Source organism: Schistocerca serialis, unplaced genomic scaffold (assembly GCF_023864345.2).
Source record: "Schistocerca serialis cubense isolate TAMUIC-IGC-003099 unplaced genomic scaffold, iqSchSeri2.2 HiC_scaffold_1393, whole genome shotgun sequence".
In the NCBI taxonomy this organism is placed as follows: domain Eukaryota; kingdom Metazoa; phylum Arthropoda; class Insecta; order Orthoptera; family Acrididae; genus Schistocerca; species Schistocerca serialis.
The window spans coordinates 23063436-23081597 of record NW_026047617.1 but is presented as its reverse complement, the minus strand read 5'-3'; positions in this window follow the sequence as shown (position 1 = coordinate 23081597).

Below are 18162 nucleotides of genomic sequence, written 5' to 3'. Positions count from 1 at the left end.
AATACATCGGTCTCCAGCCGACCTCCTTCAATGGGATATTTTTGCCTCGGGCACCATATGGTCCGTCTCCTGTGAGTCTAGATTTTCGTATCCGACGCTAAAATGATAGTTAATTGTAACGTTCAGCGCCTCCTAATGACGATGGAACACTCAAATTGCGTCGCGATTCAATACATCGTCCTCCAGCGGACTGGTCTCCAAAGCGATATTGCTGCCTCGGGCACCGTATGGTCCGTCTCCAATGAGTCTAGAATTTCGAATCCGACGAAGAACTGATAGCTAATTGTAACATTCAGGGTTCCTAATGACGATGAAACACTAAAATTGTGTCGCGATCCAATACATCGACCTCCAGCCGCCTTTTCGACAAGGGGATATTGCTGCTTCGGGCTCCATGTGGTCCGTCTCCTGTGAGTCGGGATTCTCGAATCCGACGAAATACTGATAGTTAATTGTAACTTTCAGGGCCTCCTAATGACGATGGAGCATTCAAATTGCGTCGCGATTAAATACGTCGTCCTCCAGCGGACTGGTCTCCAAGGCGATATTGCTGCCTCGGGCACCTTATGGTCCGTCTCCATTGAGTCTAGATTTTCGAACCCGACGCAAAACTGATAGTTAATTGTAACGTTCAGGGCCTCCTAAAGACGATGGAACACTCATATTGCGGTGAGAGTCAATACATCGACCTTCAGTCGGTTTGTCTCCAAGGGTCTATTGCTGCCTCGGGCACCTTATGATGGTTCTCCTGTGAGTCTAGATTTTCTAATCCGACGCAAAACTGATTGTTAATTGTAACTTTCAGGGCCTCCTAATGACGATGGAACACTCAAATTGGGTCGTGATTCAATACACCGGCCTTCAGCCGACTTGTCACCAAGGGTCTGTTCCTGCCTCGGGCACCTTATGATCGCTCTCCTGTGAGTCTAGATTTACGAATCCGACGCATAACTGATAGTTAATTCTAACGTTCGGCGCCTCCTAATGATGATGGAACACTCAAATTGTGTCGAGATTCAATACATCGTCCTCCAGCCGACTTGTCTCGAAGGGGATATTGCTGCCTCGGGCACCTTATGGTCGTTCTCCTGTGAGTCTAGATTTTCGAATCCAACGCAAAAATTATAGTTAATCGTAACGTTCAGCGCCTCCTAATGACGATGGAGCACTTAAATTGCGTCGAGAGTCAATACATCGTCCTCCACCGGACTGGTCTCCAAGGTTCTATTGCTGCCTCGAGCACCTTATGGTCGTTCTCCTGTGAGTCTAAATTTTCTAATCCGACGCAAAACTGATTGTTAATATAAACGTTTTGGGCCTCCTAATGACGATGAAACACTCAATTTGCGTCGAGATTTAATACATCGTACTCCAGCCGACTTGAATCCAATGGGATTTTGCTGTCTCGGGCACCATATGATCCTTCTCCTGTGAATTTAGATTTTCGAATCCGACGCTAAAATGACAGTTAATTGTAACGTTCAGCGCCACCTAATGACGATGGAACACTCAAATTGCGTCGAGAGTCAATAGATCGTCCTCCAGCCGACTTGTCTTCAAGGGTCTATTGCTGCCTCGGGCACCTTATTGTCGTTCTCCTGTGAGCCTAGATTTTCGAATCCGACGCAAGAAGGATAGTTAATTGTAACGTTCAATGCCTTGTAATGACGATGGAACACTCAAATTGCGTCGAGATTCAATACATCGGCCTCCAGCCGATTTGTCTCCAAGTGTCTGTTGCTGCCTCGGGCACCTTATGGTCGTTCTCCTCTGAGTTTAGATTATCGAATCCGACGCAAAAATGATAGTTAATTGTAACGTTTAGGGCCTCCTAATGACGATGGAACACTCAAATTGCGTCGAGATTCAATACATCGGCCTCCAGCCGACTTGGCTCCAAGGGTCTATTGCTGCCTCGGGCACCTTATGGTCTTTCTCCTGTGAGTTTAGATTATCGAATCCGACGCAAAAATGATAGTTAATTGTAACGTTTAGGGCCTCCTAATGACGATGGGACACTCAAATTGCGTCCAGATTCAATACATCTTCTTCCAGCCGACTTGTCTACAAGGGGATATTGCTGCCTCGGGCTCCATGTGGTCCGTCTCCTGTGAGTCTAGATTTTCGAATCCGACGCGAAACTGATAGTTAATTGTAAGGTTCAAGGCCTCCTAATGACGATGGAACACTCAAATTGCGTCGAGATTCAATACATCGGCCTCCAGCGGACTTGTATCCAAGGGGATATTGCTGTCTCGGGCACCTTATGATCCTTCTCCTGTGAGTCTAGATTTTCGAATCCGACGCAAAAATGATAGTGAATAGTAACGTTCAGCGCCTCCTGATGACGATAGAACTCTCAAATTGCGTCGAGGTTCAATACAACGTCCTCCAGCTGATTTGTCTCCAAGGGGATATTGCTGCTTCGGGCACCAAATGGTCCGTCTCCTGTGAGTCTGGATTTTTGAATCCGACGCGAAACTGATAGTTAATCGTAAGGTTCAGGACCTCCAAATGACGATGGAGCACTCAAATTGCGTCGCGATTCAATACATCGTCCTCCAGCGGACTGGTCTCCAAGGGTCAATAGCTGCCACGGGCACCTTGTGATCGTTCTCCTGCGAGTCTAGATTTTCGAACCCGACGCAAAACTGATTGTCAATTGTAACGTTCAGGGCCACCTAATAACGATGGAACACTCAAATTGAGTCGAGATTCAATACATCGACCTCCAGCCGACTTGTCTCCATGGGTCTATTGCTGCCTCGGGCACATTATGGTCGTTCTCCTGTGAGTCTAGATTTTCGAATCCGACGCAAAAATGATAGTTAATTGTAACGTTCAGGGCCTCCTAATGCCGATGGAACACTCAAATTGCGTCGAGATTCAATACATCTTCCTCCAGCCGACTTGTCTACAAGGGGATATTGCTGCCTCGGGCTCCATGTGGTCCGTCTCCTGTGAGTCTAGATTTTCGAATCCAACGCGAACCTGATAGTTAATTGTAAGGTTCAAGGCCTCCTAATGACGATGGAACACTCACATTGCGTCGAGATTCAATACATCGGCCTCCAGCCCACTTGTCTCCAAGGGTCTATTGCTGCCTCGTGCACTTTATGGTCGTTCTCCTGTGAGTTTAGATTTTCGAATCCGACGCGAAACTGATAGTTAATTGTAACGTTCAGGGACTCCTAAAGACGATGGAACACTCAAATTGCGTCGATATTCAATACATCGGCCTCCAGTCGATTTGTCTCCAAGGGGTATATTGCTGTCTCGAACACCGTATGAACTTCTCCTGTGAGTAGATTTTCGAATCCGAAGCTAAAATGATTGTTAATTGTAACGTTCAGGGCCTCCTAATGCCGATGGAACACTCAAATTGCGTCGAGATTCAATACATCGGCCTCCAGCCGACTTGTCTCCAAGGGGATATTGCAGTCTCGTGCACCATATGATCCTTCTCCTGTTAATAGATTTTCGAATCCGACGCTAAAATGATAGTTAACTGTAATGTTCAGGGCCTCCTAATGCCGATGGAACACTCAAATTGCGTCAAGATTCAATACATCGTCCTCCAGCCGACTTGTCTCCAAGGGTCTGTTGCTGCCTCGGGCACCTTATGGTCGTCCTCCTGTGAGTTTAGATTATCGAATCCGACGCAAAAATGATAGTTAATTGTAACGTTTAGGCCCTCCCAATGACGATAGAAGACTCAAATTGCGTCGAGATTCAATACATCGACCTCCAGCCGATTTGTCTCCAAGGGGATATTGCTGCCTCGGGCACCAAATGGTCCGTCTGCTGTGAGTCTAGATTTTCGAATCCGACGAAAAACTGATAGTTAATTGTAACATTCAGGGCCTCCTAATGACGATGGAACACTCAAATTGCGTCTCGATCCAATACATCGTCCTCCAGCCGACTTGTCTCCAAGGGTCTATTGCTGCCTCGGGCACTGAATGGTCTTTCTCTTGTAAGTCTAGATTTTCGAATCCGACGCAAAAATGATAGTTCATTGTAACGTTCAGGGCCTCCTATTGACGATGGAACTCTCAAATTGCGTCGAGATTCAATACATCTTCCTCCAGCCGACTTGTCTCCAAGGGTCTATTGCTGCCTCGGGCACCTTATGGTCGTTCTCCTGTGAGTCTAGATTTTCGAATCCGACGCAAAAAGGATAGTTAATGTAACGTTCAGGGCCTTCTAATGACGATGGAACACTCAAATTGCGTCGAGATTCAATACATCGGCCTCCAGCCGACTTGTCTCCAAGGGGATATCGCTGCCTCGGGCACCACATGGTCCGTCTCCGGTGATTCTACGTTTTCGAATCCGACGCAAAACTCATAGTTAATTGTAACGTTCAGGGCCTCCTATTGGCGATGGAACACTCAAATTGCGTCGAGATTCAATACATCGACCTGCGGCCGACTTGTCCACAAGGGTCTATTGCTGCCTCGGGCACCTTATGGTCGTTCTCCTGTGAGCCTAGATTTCCGATTCCGACGCAAAAAGGATAGTTAATTGTAACGTTCAGGGCCTTGTAATGACGATGGAACACTCAAATTGCGTCGAGATTCAATACATCGGCCTCCAGCCGACTTGTCTCCAAGGGTCTGTTGCTGCCTCGGGCACCTTATGGTCGTTCTCCTGTGAGTTTAGATTATCCAATCCGACGCAAAAATGATAGTTAATTGTAACGTTCAGGGCCCTGTAATGACGATGGAACACTCAAATTGCGTCGAGATTCAATACATCGGCCTCCAGCGGACTTGTCTCCAGGGGGATATTGCTGTCTCGGGCACCATATGATCCTTCTCCTGTGAGTCTAGATTTTCGAATCCGACGCAAAAATGATAGTGAATAGTAACGTTCAGCGCCTCCTGATGACGAAAGAACTCTCAAATTGCGTCGAGGTTCAATACATCGTCCTCCAGCTGATTTGTCTCCAAGGGGATATAGCTGCCTCGGGCACCAAATGGTCCGTCTCCTGTGAGTCTGGATTTCGAATCCGACGCGAAACTGATAGTTAATTGTAAGGTTCAGCGCCTCCAAATGACGATGGAGCACTCAAATTGCGTCGCGATTCAATACATCGACCTCCAGCCGACTTGTCTCCAAGGGTCAATAGCTGCCACGGGCACCTTGTGATCGTTCTCCTGCGAGTCTAGATTTTCGAACCCGACGCAAAACTGTTTGTTAATTGTAACGTTCAGGGCCACCTAATGACGATGGAACACTCAAATTGAGTCGAGATTCAATACATCGACCTCCAGCCGACTTGTCTCCAAGGGTCTATTGCTGCCTCGGGCACCTTATGGTCGTTCTCCTGTGAGTCTAGATTTTCGAATCCGACGCAAAAATGATAGTTAATTGTAACGTTCAGGGCCTCCTAATGCCGATGGAACACTCAAATTGCGTCGAGATTCAATACATCTTCCTCCAGCCGTCTTGTCTACAAGGGGATATTGCTGCCTCGGTCTCCATGTGGTCCGTCTCCTTTGAGTCTAGATTTTCGAATCCAACGCGAAACTGATAGTTAATTGTAAGGTTCAAGGCCTCCTAATGACGATGGAACACTCACATTGCGTCGAGATTCAATACATCGGCCTCCAGCCCACTTTCTCCAAGGGTCTATTTCTGCCTCGGGCACCTTATGGTCGTTCTCCTGTGAGTCTAGATTTTCGAATCCGACGCAAAAATGATAGTTAATTGTAACGTTCAGGGCCTCCTAATGCCGATGGAACACTCAAATTGCGTCGTGATTCAATACATCGTCCTCCAGCCGACTTGTCTCCAAGGGTCTATTGCTGCCTCGGGCACCTTAAGGTAGTTCTCCTGTGAGTCTAGATTTTCGAATCCGACGCAAAAATGATAGTTAATTGTAACGTTCAGGGCCTTGTAATGACGATGGAACACTCAAATTGCGTCGAGATTCAATACATCGGCCTCCAGCCGACTTGTCTCCAAGGGTCTGTTGCTGCCTGGGGCACCTTTTGGTCGTTCTCCTGTGAGTTTAGATTATCGAATCCGACGCAACAATGATAGTTAATTGTAACGTTTAGGCCCTCCTAATGACGATGGAACACTCAAATTGCGTCGAGTTTCAATTCATCGGCCTCCAGCCGACTTGTCTCCAAAGGGATATTGCTGTCTCGGGCACAATATGATCCTTCTCCTGTGAGTCTAGATTTTCGAATCCGACGCAAAAATGATAGTGAATTGTAACGTTCAGCGCCTCCTAATGACGATAGAAGACTCAAATTGCGTCGAGATTCAATACATCGACCTCCAGCCGATTTGTCTCCAAGGGGATATTGCTGCCTCGGGCACCAAATGGTCCGTCTGCTGTGAGTCTAGATTTTCAAATCCGACGAAAAACTGATAAATAATTGTAACATTCAGGGCCTCCTAATGACGATGGAACACTCAAATTGCGTCGCGATCCAATACATCGTCATGCAGCCGACTTGTTTCCAAGGGTCTAATGCTGCCTCGGGCACCGAATGGTCTTTCTCTTGTAAGTCTACATTTTCGAATCCGACGCAAAAATGATAGTTCATTGTAACGTTCAGGGCCTCCTAATGACGATGGAACTCTCAAATTGCGTCGTGATTCAATACATCGTCCTCCAGCCGACTAGTCTCCAAGGGTCTATTGCTGCCTCGGGCACCTTATGGTCGTTCTCCCGTGAGTCTAGATTTTCGAATCCGACGCAAAAATGATAGTTAATTGTAACGTTCAGGGCCTTCTAATGACGATGGAACACTCAAATTGCGTCGAGATTCAATACATCGGCCTCCAGCCGACTTGTCTCCAAGGGGATATCGCTGCCTCGGGCACCACATGGTCCGTCTCCGGTGATTCTACGTTTTCGAATCCGACGCAAAACTCATAGTTAATTGTAACGTTCAGGGCCTCCTATTGGCGATGGAACACTCAAATTGCGTCGAGATTCAATACATCGACCTCCAGCCGACATGTCTCCAAGGGTCTATTGCTGCCTAGGGCACCTTATTGTCGTTCTCCTGTGAGTCTAGATTTTCGAATCCGACGCAAAAAGGATAGTTAATTGTAACGTTCAGGGCCTTGTAATGAAGATGGAACACTCAAATTGCGTCGAGATTCAATACATCGGCCTCCAGCCGACGTGTCTCCAAGTGTCTTTTGCTGCCTCGGGCACCTTATGGTCGTCTCCTGTGAGTTTAGATTGTCGAATCCGACGCAAAAATGATAGTTAATTGTAACGTTTAGGGCCTCCTAATGACGATGGAACACTCAAATTGCGTCGAGATTCAATACATCGGCCTCCAGCCGACTTGTCTCCAAGGGGATATTGCAGTCTCGTGCACCATATGATCCTTCTCCTGTTAATAGATTTTCGAATCCGACGCTAAAATGATAGTTAACTGTAATGTTCAGGGCCTCCTAATGCCGATGGAACACTCAAATTGCGTCGAGATTCAATACATCGTCCTCCAGCCGACTTGTCTCCAAGGGTCTGTTGCTGCCTCGGGCACCTTATGGTCGTCCTCCTGTGAGTTTAGATTATCGAATCCGACGCAAAAATGATAGTTAATTGTAACGTTTAGGCCCTCCTAATGACGATAGAAGACTCAAATTGCGTCGAGATTCAATACATCGACCTCCAGCCGATTTGTCTCCAAGGGGATATTGCTGCCTCGGGCACCAAATGGTCCGTCTGCTGTGAGTCTAGATTTTCGAATCCGACGAAAAACTGATAGTTAATTGTAACATTCAGGGCCTCCTAATGACGATGGAACACTCAAATTGCGTCTCGATCCAATACATCGACCTCCAGCCGACTTGTCTCCAAGGGTCTATTGCTGCCTCGGGCACCGAATGGTCTTTCTCTTGTAAGTCTAGATTTTCGAATCCGACGCAAAAATGATAGTTCATTGTAACGTTCAGGGCCTCCTAATGACGATGGAACTCTCAAATTGCGTCGAGATTCAATACATCTTCCTCCAGCCGACTTGTCTCCAAGGGTCTATTGCTGCCTCGGGCACCTTATGGTCGTTCTCCTGTGAGTCTAGATTTTCGAATCCGACGCAAAAAGGATAGTTAATTGTAACGTTCAGGGCCTTCTAATGACGATGGAACACTCAAATTGCGTCGAGATTCAATACATCGGCCTCCAGCCGACTTGTCTCCAAGGGGATATCGCTGCCTCGGGCACCACATGGTCCGTCTCCGGTGATTCTACGTTTTCGAATCCGACGCAAAACTCATAGTTAATTGTAACGTTCAGGGCCTCCTATTGGCGATGGAACACTCAAATTGCGTCGAGATTCAATACATCGACCTCCAGCCGACTTGTCTACAAGGGTCTATTGCTGCCTCGGGCACCTTATGGTCGTTCTCCTGTGAGCCTAGATTTCCGATTCCGACGCAAAAAGGATAGTTAATTGTAACGTTCAGGGCCTTGTAATGACGATGGAACACTCAAATTGCGTCGAGATTCAATACATCGGCCTCCAGCCGACTTGTCTCCAAGGGTCTGTTGCTGCCTCGGACACCTTATGGTCGTTCTCCTATGAGTTTAGATTATCGAATCCGACGCCAAAATGATAGTTAATTGTAACGTTTAGGGCCTCCTAATGACGATGGAACACTCAAATTGCGTCGAGATTCAATACATCGGCCTCCAGCCGACTTGTCTCCAAGGGTCTGATGCTGCCTCGGGCACCTTATGGTCTTTCTCCTGTGAGTTCAGATTATCGAATCCGACGCAAAAATGATAGTTAATTGTAACGTTTAGGGCCTCCTAATGACGATGGGACACTCAAATTGCGTCGAGATTCAATACATCGTCCTCCAGCCGACTTGTCTCCATGGGGATATTACTGCCTCCGGCCTCTTATGTTCGCTCTCATGTGAGTGTAGATTTTCGAATCCGACGCAAAAATGATAGTTAATTGTAACGTTCAGGGCTTCCTAATGACGATGGAACACTCAAATTGCGTCGAGATTCAATACATCGCCATTCAGCCGATTAGTCTCCAAGGGTCTATTGCTGCCTCGGGCACCGTATGGTCGTTCCCCTGTGAGTCAACATTTAAGAATCCGACGCAAAACTGATTGTTAAATGTAATGCTCAGGGCCTCTTAATGACGATGAAACACTCAAATTGCGTCGAGAGTCAATACATCTTACTCCAGCCGACTTGTCTACAAGGGGATATTGCTGCCTCGGGCCTCATGTGGTCCGTCTCCTGTGAGTCTAGATTTTCGAAACCGACGCAAAAATGATAGTGAATAGTAACGTTCAGCGCCTCCTGATGACGAAAGAACTCTCAAATTGCGTCGAGGTTCAAGACATCGTCCTCCAGTTGATTTGTCTCCAAGGGTCTGTTGCTGCCTCGGGCACCTTATGGTCGTTCTCCTGTGAGTTTAGATTATCGAATCCGACGCAAAAATCATAGTTAATTGTAACGTTCAGGGCCCTGTAAAGACGATGGAACACTCAAATTGCGTCGAGATTCAATACATCGGCCTCCAGCGGACTTGTCTCCAGGGGGATATTGCTGTCTCGGGCACCATATGATCCTTCTCCTGTGAGTCTAGATTTTCGAATCCGACGCAAAAATGATAGTGAATAGTAACGTTCAGCGCCTCCTGATGACGAAAGAACTCTCAAATTGCGTCGAGGTTCAATACATCGTCCTCCAGCTGATTTGTCTCCAAGGGGATATTGCTGCCTCGGGCACCAAATGGTCCGTCCCCTGTGAGTCTGGATTTTTGAATCCGACGCGAAACTGATAGTTAATTGTAAGGTTCAGCGCCTCCAAATGACGATGGAGCACTCAAATTGCGTCGCGATTCAATACATCGACCTCCAGCCGACTTGTCTCCAAGGGTCAATAGCTGCCACGGGCACCTTGTGATCGTTCTCCTGCGAGTCTAGATTTTCGAACCCGACGCAAAACTGTTTGTTAATTGTAACGTTCAGGGCCACCTGATGACGATGGAACACTCAAATTGAGTCGAGATTCAATACATCGACCTCCAGCCGACTTGTCTCCAAGGGTCTATTGCTGCCTCGGGCACCTTATGGTCGTTCTCCTGTGAGTCTAGATTTTCGAATCCGACGCAAAAATGATAGTTAATTGTAACGTTCAGGGCCTCCTAATGCCGATGGAACACTCAAATTGCGTCGAGATTCAATACATCTTCCTCCAGCCGACTTGTCTACAAGGGGATATTGCTGCCTCGGGCTCCATGTGGTCCGTCTCCTTTGAGTCTAGATTTTCGAATCCAACGCGAAACTGATAGTTAATTGTAAGGTTCAAGGCCTCCTAATGACGATGGAACACTCACATTGCGTCGAGATTCAATACATCGGCCTCCAGCCCACTTTCTCCAAGGGTCTATTGCTGCCTCGGGCACCTTATGGTCGTTCTCCTGTGAGTCTAGATTTTCGAATCCGACGCAAAAATGATAGTTAATTGTAACGTTCAGGGCCTCCTAATGCCGATGGAACACTCAAATTGCGTCGTGATTCAATACATCGTCCTCCAGCCGACTTGTCTCCAAGGGTCTATTGCTGCCTCGGGGACCTTAAGGTAGTTCTCCTGTGAGTCTAGATTTTCGAATCCGACGCAAAAATGATAGTTAATTGTAACGTTCAGGGCCTTGTAATGACGATGGAACACTCAAATTGCGTCGAGATTCAATACATCGGCCTCCAGCCGACTTGTCTCCAAGGGTCTGTTGCTGCCTGGGGCACCTTTTGGTCGTTCTCCTGTGAGTTTAGATTATCGAATCCGACGCAACAATGATAGTTAATTGTAACGTTTAGGCCCTCCTAATGACGATGGAACACTCAAATTGCGTCGAGTTTCAATTCATCGGCCTCCAGCCGACTTGTCTCCAAAGGGATATTGCTGTCTCGGGCACAATATGATCCTTCTCCTGTGAGTCTAGATTTTCGAATCCGACGCAAAAATGATAGTGAATTGTAACGTTCAGCGCCTCCTAATGACGATAGAAGACTCAAATTGCGTCGAGATTCAATACATCGACCTCCAGCCGATTTGTCTCCAAGGGGATATTGCTGCCTCGGGCACCAAATGGTCCGTCTGCTGTGAGTCTAGATTTTCAAATCCGACGAAAAACTGATAGTTAATTGTAACATTCAGGGCCTCCTAATGACGATGGAACACTCAAATTGCGTCGCGATCCAATACATCGTCATGCAGCCGACTTGTTTCCAAGGGTCTAATGCTGCCTCGGGCACCGAATGGTCTTTCTCTTGTAAGTCTACATTTTCGAATCCGACGCAAAAATGATAGTTCATTGTAACGTTCAGGGCCTCCTAATGACGATGGAACTCTCAAATTGCGTCGTGATTCAATACATCGTCCTCCAGCCGACTAGTCTCCAAGGGTCTATTGCTGCCTCGGGCACCTTATGGTCGTTCTCCCGTGAGTCTAGATTTTCGAATCCGACGCAAAAATGATAGTTAATTGTAACGTTCAGGGCCTTCTAATGACGATGGAACACTCAAATTGCGTCGAGATTCAATACATCGGCCTCCAGCCGACTTGTCTCCAAGGGGATATCGCTGCCTCGGGCACCACATGGTCCGTCTCGGGTGATTCTACGTTTTCGAATCCGACGCAAAACTCATAGTTAATTGTAACGTTCAGGGCCTCCTATTGGCGATGGAACACTCAAATTGCGTCGAGATTCAATACATCGACCTCCAGCCGACATGTCTCCAAGGGTCTATTGCTGCCTAGGGCACCTTATTGTCGTTCTCCTGTGAGTCTAGATTTTCGAATCCGACGCAAAAAGGATAGTTAATTGTAACGTTCAGGGCCTTGTAATGAAGATGGAACACTCAAATTGCGTCGAGATTCAATACATCGGCCTCCAGCCGACGTGTCTCCAAGTGTCTTTTGCTGCCTCGGGCACCTTATGGTCGTCTCCTGTGAGTTTAGATTGTCGAATCCGACGCAAAAATGATAGTTAATTGTAACGTTTAGGGCCTCCTAATGACGATGGAACACTCAAATTGCGTCGAGATTCAATACATCGGCCTCCAGCCGACTTGTCTCCAAGGGTCTGATGCTGCCTCGGGCACCTTATGGTCTTTCTCCTGTGAGTTTAGATTATCGAATCCGACGCTAAAATGATAGTTAATTGTAACGTTTAGGGCCTCCTAATGACGATGGGACACTCAAATTGCGTCGAGATTCAATACATCGTCCTCCAGCCGACTTGTCTCCATGGGGATATTACTGCCTCCGGCCTCTTATGTTCGCTCTCATGTGAGTCTAGATTGTCGAATCCGACGCGAAACTGATTGTTAATTGTAACGTTCGGGGCTTCCTAATGACGATGGAACATTCAAATTGCCTCGAGATTCAATACATCGGCATTCAGCCGATTTGTCTCCAAGGGTCTATTGCTGCCTCGGGCACCGTATGGTCGTTCCCCTGTGAGTCAAAATTATAGAATCCGACGCAAAACTGATAGTTAAATGTAATGCTCAGGGCCTCTTAATGACGATGGAACACTGAAATTGCGTCGAGAGTCAATACACCTTCCTCCAGCCGACTTGTCTACAAGGGGATATTGCTGCCTCGGGCTCCATGTGGTCCGTCTACTGTGAATCTAGATTTTCGAATCCGACACGAAACTGATAGTTAATTGTAAGGTTCAGAGCCTCCTAATGACGATGGAACACTGAAATTGCGTCGAGGTTCAATACATCGTCCTCCAGCTGATTTGCCTCCAAGGGGATATTGCTGCCTCGGGCACCAAATGGTCCGTCTCCTATGAGTCTGGATTTTTGAATCCGACGCGAAACTGATAGTTAATTGTAAGGTTCAGGGCCTCCAAATGACGATGGAGCACTCAAATTGCGTCGCGATTCAATACATCGTCCGCCAGCGGACTGGTCTCCAAGGGTCAATAGCTGCCACGGGCACCTTGTGATCGTTCTCCTGCGAGTCTAGATTTTCGAACCCGACGCAAAACTGATTGTTAATTGTAACGTTCAGGGCCACCTAATGACGATGGAACACTCAAATTGAGTCGAGATTCAATACATCGACCTCCAACCGACTTGTCTCCAAGGGTCTAACGCTGCCTCGGGCACCTTATGGTCGTTCTCCTGTGAGTCTAGATTTTCATATCCGACGCAAAAATGATAGTTAATTGTAACGTTCAGGGCCTCCTAATGCCGATGGAACACTCAAATTGCGTCGAGATTCAATACATCTTCCTCCAGCCGACTTGTCTACAAGGGGATATTGCTGCCTCGGGCTCCATGTGGTCCGTCACCTGTGAGTCTAGATTTTCGAATCCAACGCGAAACTGATAGTTAATTGTAAGGTTCAAGGCCTCCTAATGACGATGGAACACTCACATTGCGTCGAGATTCAATACATCGGCCTCCAGCCCACTTTCTCCAAGGGTCTATTGCTGCCTCGGGCACCTGATAGTTAATTGTAACGTTTAAGGCCTCCTAATGCCGATGGAACACTCAAATTGCGTCGAGATTCATTACATCGGCCTCCAGCCGACTTGTCTCCAAGGGTCTGTTGCTGCCTCGTGCACCTAATGGTCATTCTCCTGTGAGTTTAGATTTTCGAATCCGACGCGAAACTGATAGTTAATTGTAACGTTCAGGGACTCCTAAAGACGATGGAACACTCAAATTGCGTCGATATTCAATACATCGGCCTCCAGTCGATTTGTCTCCAAGGGGTATATTGCTGTCTCGAACACCGTATGAACTTCTCCTGTGAGTAGATTTTCGAATCCGAAGCTAAAATGATTGTTAATTGTAACGTTCAGGGCCTCCTAATGCCGATGGAACACTCAAATTGCGTCGAGATTCAATACATCTGCCACCAGCCGACTTGTCTCCAAGGGTCTGTTGCTGCCTCGGGCACCTTATGGTCGTTCTCCTGTGAGTCTAGATTTTCGAATCCGACGCAAAAATGATAGTTAATTGTAACGTTCAGGGCCTTGTAATGACGATGGAACACTCAAATTGCGTCGAGAGTCAATACATCGACCTCCAGTCGACTTGAATCCAAGTTGATATTGCAGTCTCGTGCACCATATGATCCTTCTCCTGTTAATAGATTTTCGAATCCGACGCTAAAATGATAGTTAACTGTAACGTTCAGGGCCTCCTAATGCCGATGGAACTCTCAAATTGCGTCGAGATTCAATACATCGGCCTCCAGCCGACTTGCCTCCAAGGGTCTATTGCTGCCTCGGGCACCTTATGGTAGTTCTCCTGTGAGTCTAGATTTTCGAATCCGACGCAAAAATGATAGTTAATTGTAACGTTCAGGGCCTTGTAATGACGATGGAACACTCAAATTGCGTCGAGATTCAATACATCGGCCTCCAGCCGACTTGTCTCCAAGGGTCTGTTGCTGCCTCGGGCACCTTATGGTCGTTCTCCTGTGAGTTTAGATTATCGAATCCGACGCAAAAATGATAGTTAATTGTAACGTTTAGGCCCTCCTAATGACGATGGAACACTCAAATTGCGTCGAGATTCAATTCATCGGCCTCCAGCCGACTTGTCTCCAAAGGGATATTGCTGCCTCGGGCACCAAATGGTCCGTCTGCTGTGAGTCTAGATTTTCGAATCCGACGAAAAACTGATAGTTAATTATAACATTCAGGGCCTCCTAATGACGATGGAACACTCAAATTGCGTCGCGATCCAATACATCGTCATCCAGCCGACTTGTTTCCAAGGGTCTAATGCTGCCTCGGGCACCGAATGGTCTTTCTCTTGTAAGTCTAGATTTTCGAATCCGACGCAAAAATGATAGTTAATTGTGACGTTCAGGGCCTCCTAATGACGATGGAACTCTCAAATTGCGTCGAGATTCAATACATCGTCCTCCAGCCGACTTGTCTCCAAGGGTCTATTGCTGCCTCGGGCACCTTATGGTCGTTCTCCCGTGAGCCTAGATTTTTGAATCCGACGCAAAAATGATAGTTAATTGTAACGTTCGGGGCCATCTAATGACGATGGAACACTCAAATTGCGTCGAGATTCAATACATCGGCCTCCAGCCGACTTGTCTCCAAGGGGATATCGCTGCCTCGGGCACCACATGGTCCGTCTCCGGTGATTCTACGTTTTCGAATCCGACGCAAAACTCATAGTTAATTGTAACGTTCAGGGCCTCCTATTGGCGATGGAACATTCAAATTGCGTCGAGATTCAATACATCGACATCCAGCCGACTTGTCTCCAAGGGTCTATTGCTGCCTCGGGCACCTTATGGTCCTTCTCCTGTGAGTCTAGATTTTCGAATCCGACGCAAAATGGATAGTTAATTGTAACGTTCAGGGCCTTGTAATGAAGATGGAACACTCAAATTGCGTCGAGATTCAATTCATCGGCCTCCAGCCGACGTGTCTCCAAGTGTCTGTTGCTGCCTCGGGCACCTTATGGTCGTTCTCCTGTGAGTTTAGATTGTCGAATCCGACGCAAAAATGATAGTTAATTGTAACGTTTAGGGCCTCCTAATGATGATGGAACACTCAAATTGCGTCGAGATTCAATATATCGGCCTCCAGCCGACTTGTCTCCAAGGGTCTGTTGCTGCCTCGGGCACCTTAAGGTCTTTCTCCTGTGAGTTTAGATTATGGAATCCGACGCTAAAATGATAGTTAATTGTAACGTTCGGGGCTTCTTAATGACGATGGAACACTCAAATTGCCTCGAGATTCAATACATCGGCATTCAGCCGATTTGTCTCCTAGGGTCTATTGCTGCCTCGGGCACCGTATGGTCGTTCCCCTGTGAGTCAAAATTATAGAATCCGACGCAAAACTGATAGTTAAATGTAATGCTCAGGGCCTCTTAATGACGATGGAACACTGAAATTGCGTCGAGAGTCAATACACCCTCCTCCAGCCGACTTGTCTACAAGGGGATACTGCTGCCTCGGGCTCCATGTGGTCCGTCTACTGTGAGTCTAGATTTACGAATCCGACGCGAAACTGATAGTTAATTGTAAGGTTCAGGGCCTCCTAATGACGATGGAACACTGAAATTGCGTCGAGATTCAATCCATCGGAGTCCAGCGGACTTCTCTCCAAGGGGATATTGCTGCCTCGGGCTCCATGTGGTCCGTCTCCTGTGAGTCTAGATTTTCGAATCCGACGCGAAACTGATAGTTAATTGTAAGGTTCAGGGCCTCCAAATGACGATGGAGCACTCAAATTGCGTCGCGATTCAATACATCGTCCTCCATCGGACTGGTCTCCAAGGGTCAATAGCTGCCACGGGCACCTTGTGATCGTTCTGTTGCGAGTCTGAGTTTTCGAACCCGACGCAAAACTGATTGTTAATTGTAACGTTCAGGGCAAGCTAATGACGATGGAACACTCAAATTGAGTCGAGATTCAATACATCGACCTCCAGCCCACTTGTCTCCAAGGGTCTATTGCTGCCTCGGGCACCTTATGGTCGTTCTCCTGTGAGTCTAGATTTTCGAATCCGACTCAAAAATGATAGTTAATTGTAACGTTTAGGGCCTCCTAATGCCGATGGAACACTCAAATTGCGTCGAGATTCAATACATCTTCCTCCAGCCGACTTCTCTACAAGGGGATATTGCTGCCTCGGGCTCCATGTGGTCCGTCTCCTGTGAGTCTAGATTTTCGAATCCAACGCGAAACTGATAGTTAATTGTAAGGTTCAAGGCCTCCTAATGCCGATGGAACACTCAAATTGCGTCGAGATTCAATACATCGGCCTCCAGCCGACTTGTCTCCAAGGGTCTATTGCTGCCTCGGGCACCTTATGGTAGTTCTCCTGTGAGTCTAGATTTTCGAATCCGACGCAAAAATGATAGTTAATTGTAACGTTCAGGGCCTTGTAATGACGATGGAGCACTCAAATTGCGTCGAGATTCAATACATCGGCCTCCAGCCGACTTGTCTCCAAGGGTTTGTTGCTGCCTCGGGCACCTTATGGTCGTTCTCCTGTGAGTTTAGATTATCGAATCCGACGTAAAAATGATAGTTAATTGTAACGTTTAGGCCCTCCTAATGACGATGGAACACTCAAATTGCGTCGAGATTCAATTCATCGGCCTCCAGCCGACTTGTCTCCAAAGGGATATTGCTGTCTCGGGCACAATATGATCCTTCTCCTGTGAGTCTAGATTTTCGAATCCGACGCAAAAATGATAGTGAATTGTAACGTTCAGCGCCTCCTAATGACGATAGAAGACTCAAATTGCGTCGAGATTCAATACATCGACCTCCAGCAGATTTGTCACCAAGGGGATATTGCTGCCTCGGGCACCGAATGGTCTTTCTCTTGTAAGTCTAGATTTTCGAATCCGACGCAAAAATGATAGTTCATTGTAACGTTCAGGGCCTCCTAATGACGATGGAACACTCAAATTGCGTCGCGATTAAATACATCGTCCTCCAGCCGACTTGTTTCCAAGGGTCTAATGCTGCCTCGGGCACCGAATGGTCTTTCTCTTGTAAGTCTAGATTTTCGAATCCGACGCAAAAATGATAGTTCATTGTAACGTTCAGGGCCTTCTAATGACGATGGAACTCTCAAATTGCGTCGAGATTCGATACATCGTCCTCCAGCCGACTTGTCTCCAAGGGTCTATTGCTGCCTCGGGCACCTTATGGTCGTTCTTCCGTGAGTCTAGATTTTCGAATCCGACGCAAAAATGATAGTTAATTGTAACGTTCAGGGCCTTCTAATGACGATGGAGCACTCAAATTGCGTCGAGATTCAATACATCGGCCTCCAGCCGACTTGTCTCCAAGGGGATATCGCTGCCTCGGGCACCACATGGTCCGTCTCCGGTGATTCTACGTTTTCGAATCCGACGCAAAACTCATAGTTAATTGTAACGTTCAGGGCCTCCTATTGGCGATGGATCACTCAAATTGCGTCGAGATTCAATACATCGACCTCCAGCCGACTTGTCTCCAAGGGTCTATTGCTGCCTCGGGCACCTTATGGTCGTTCTCCTGAGTGTTTAGATTATCGAATCCGACGCAAAAATGATAGTTAATTGTAACGTTTAGGTCCTCCTAATGACGATGGGACACTCAAACTGCGTCGAGATTCAATACATCGTCCTCCAGCCGACTTGTCTCCATGGGGATA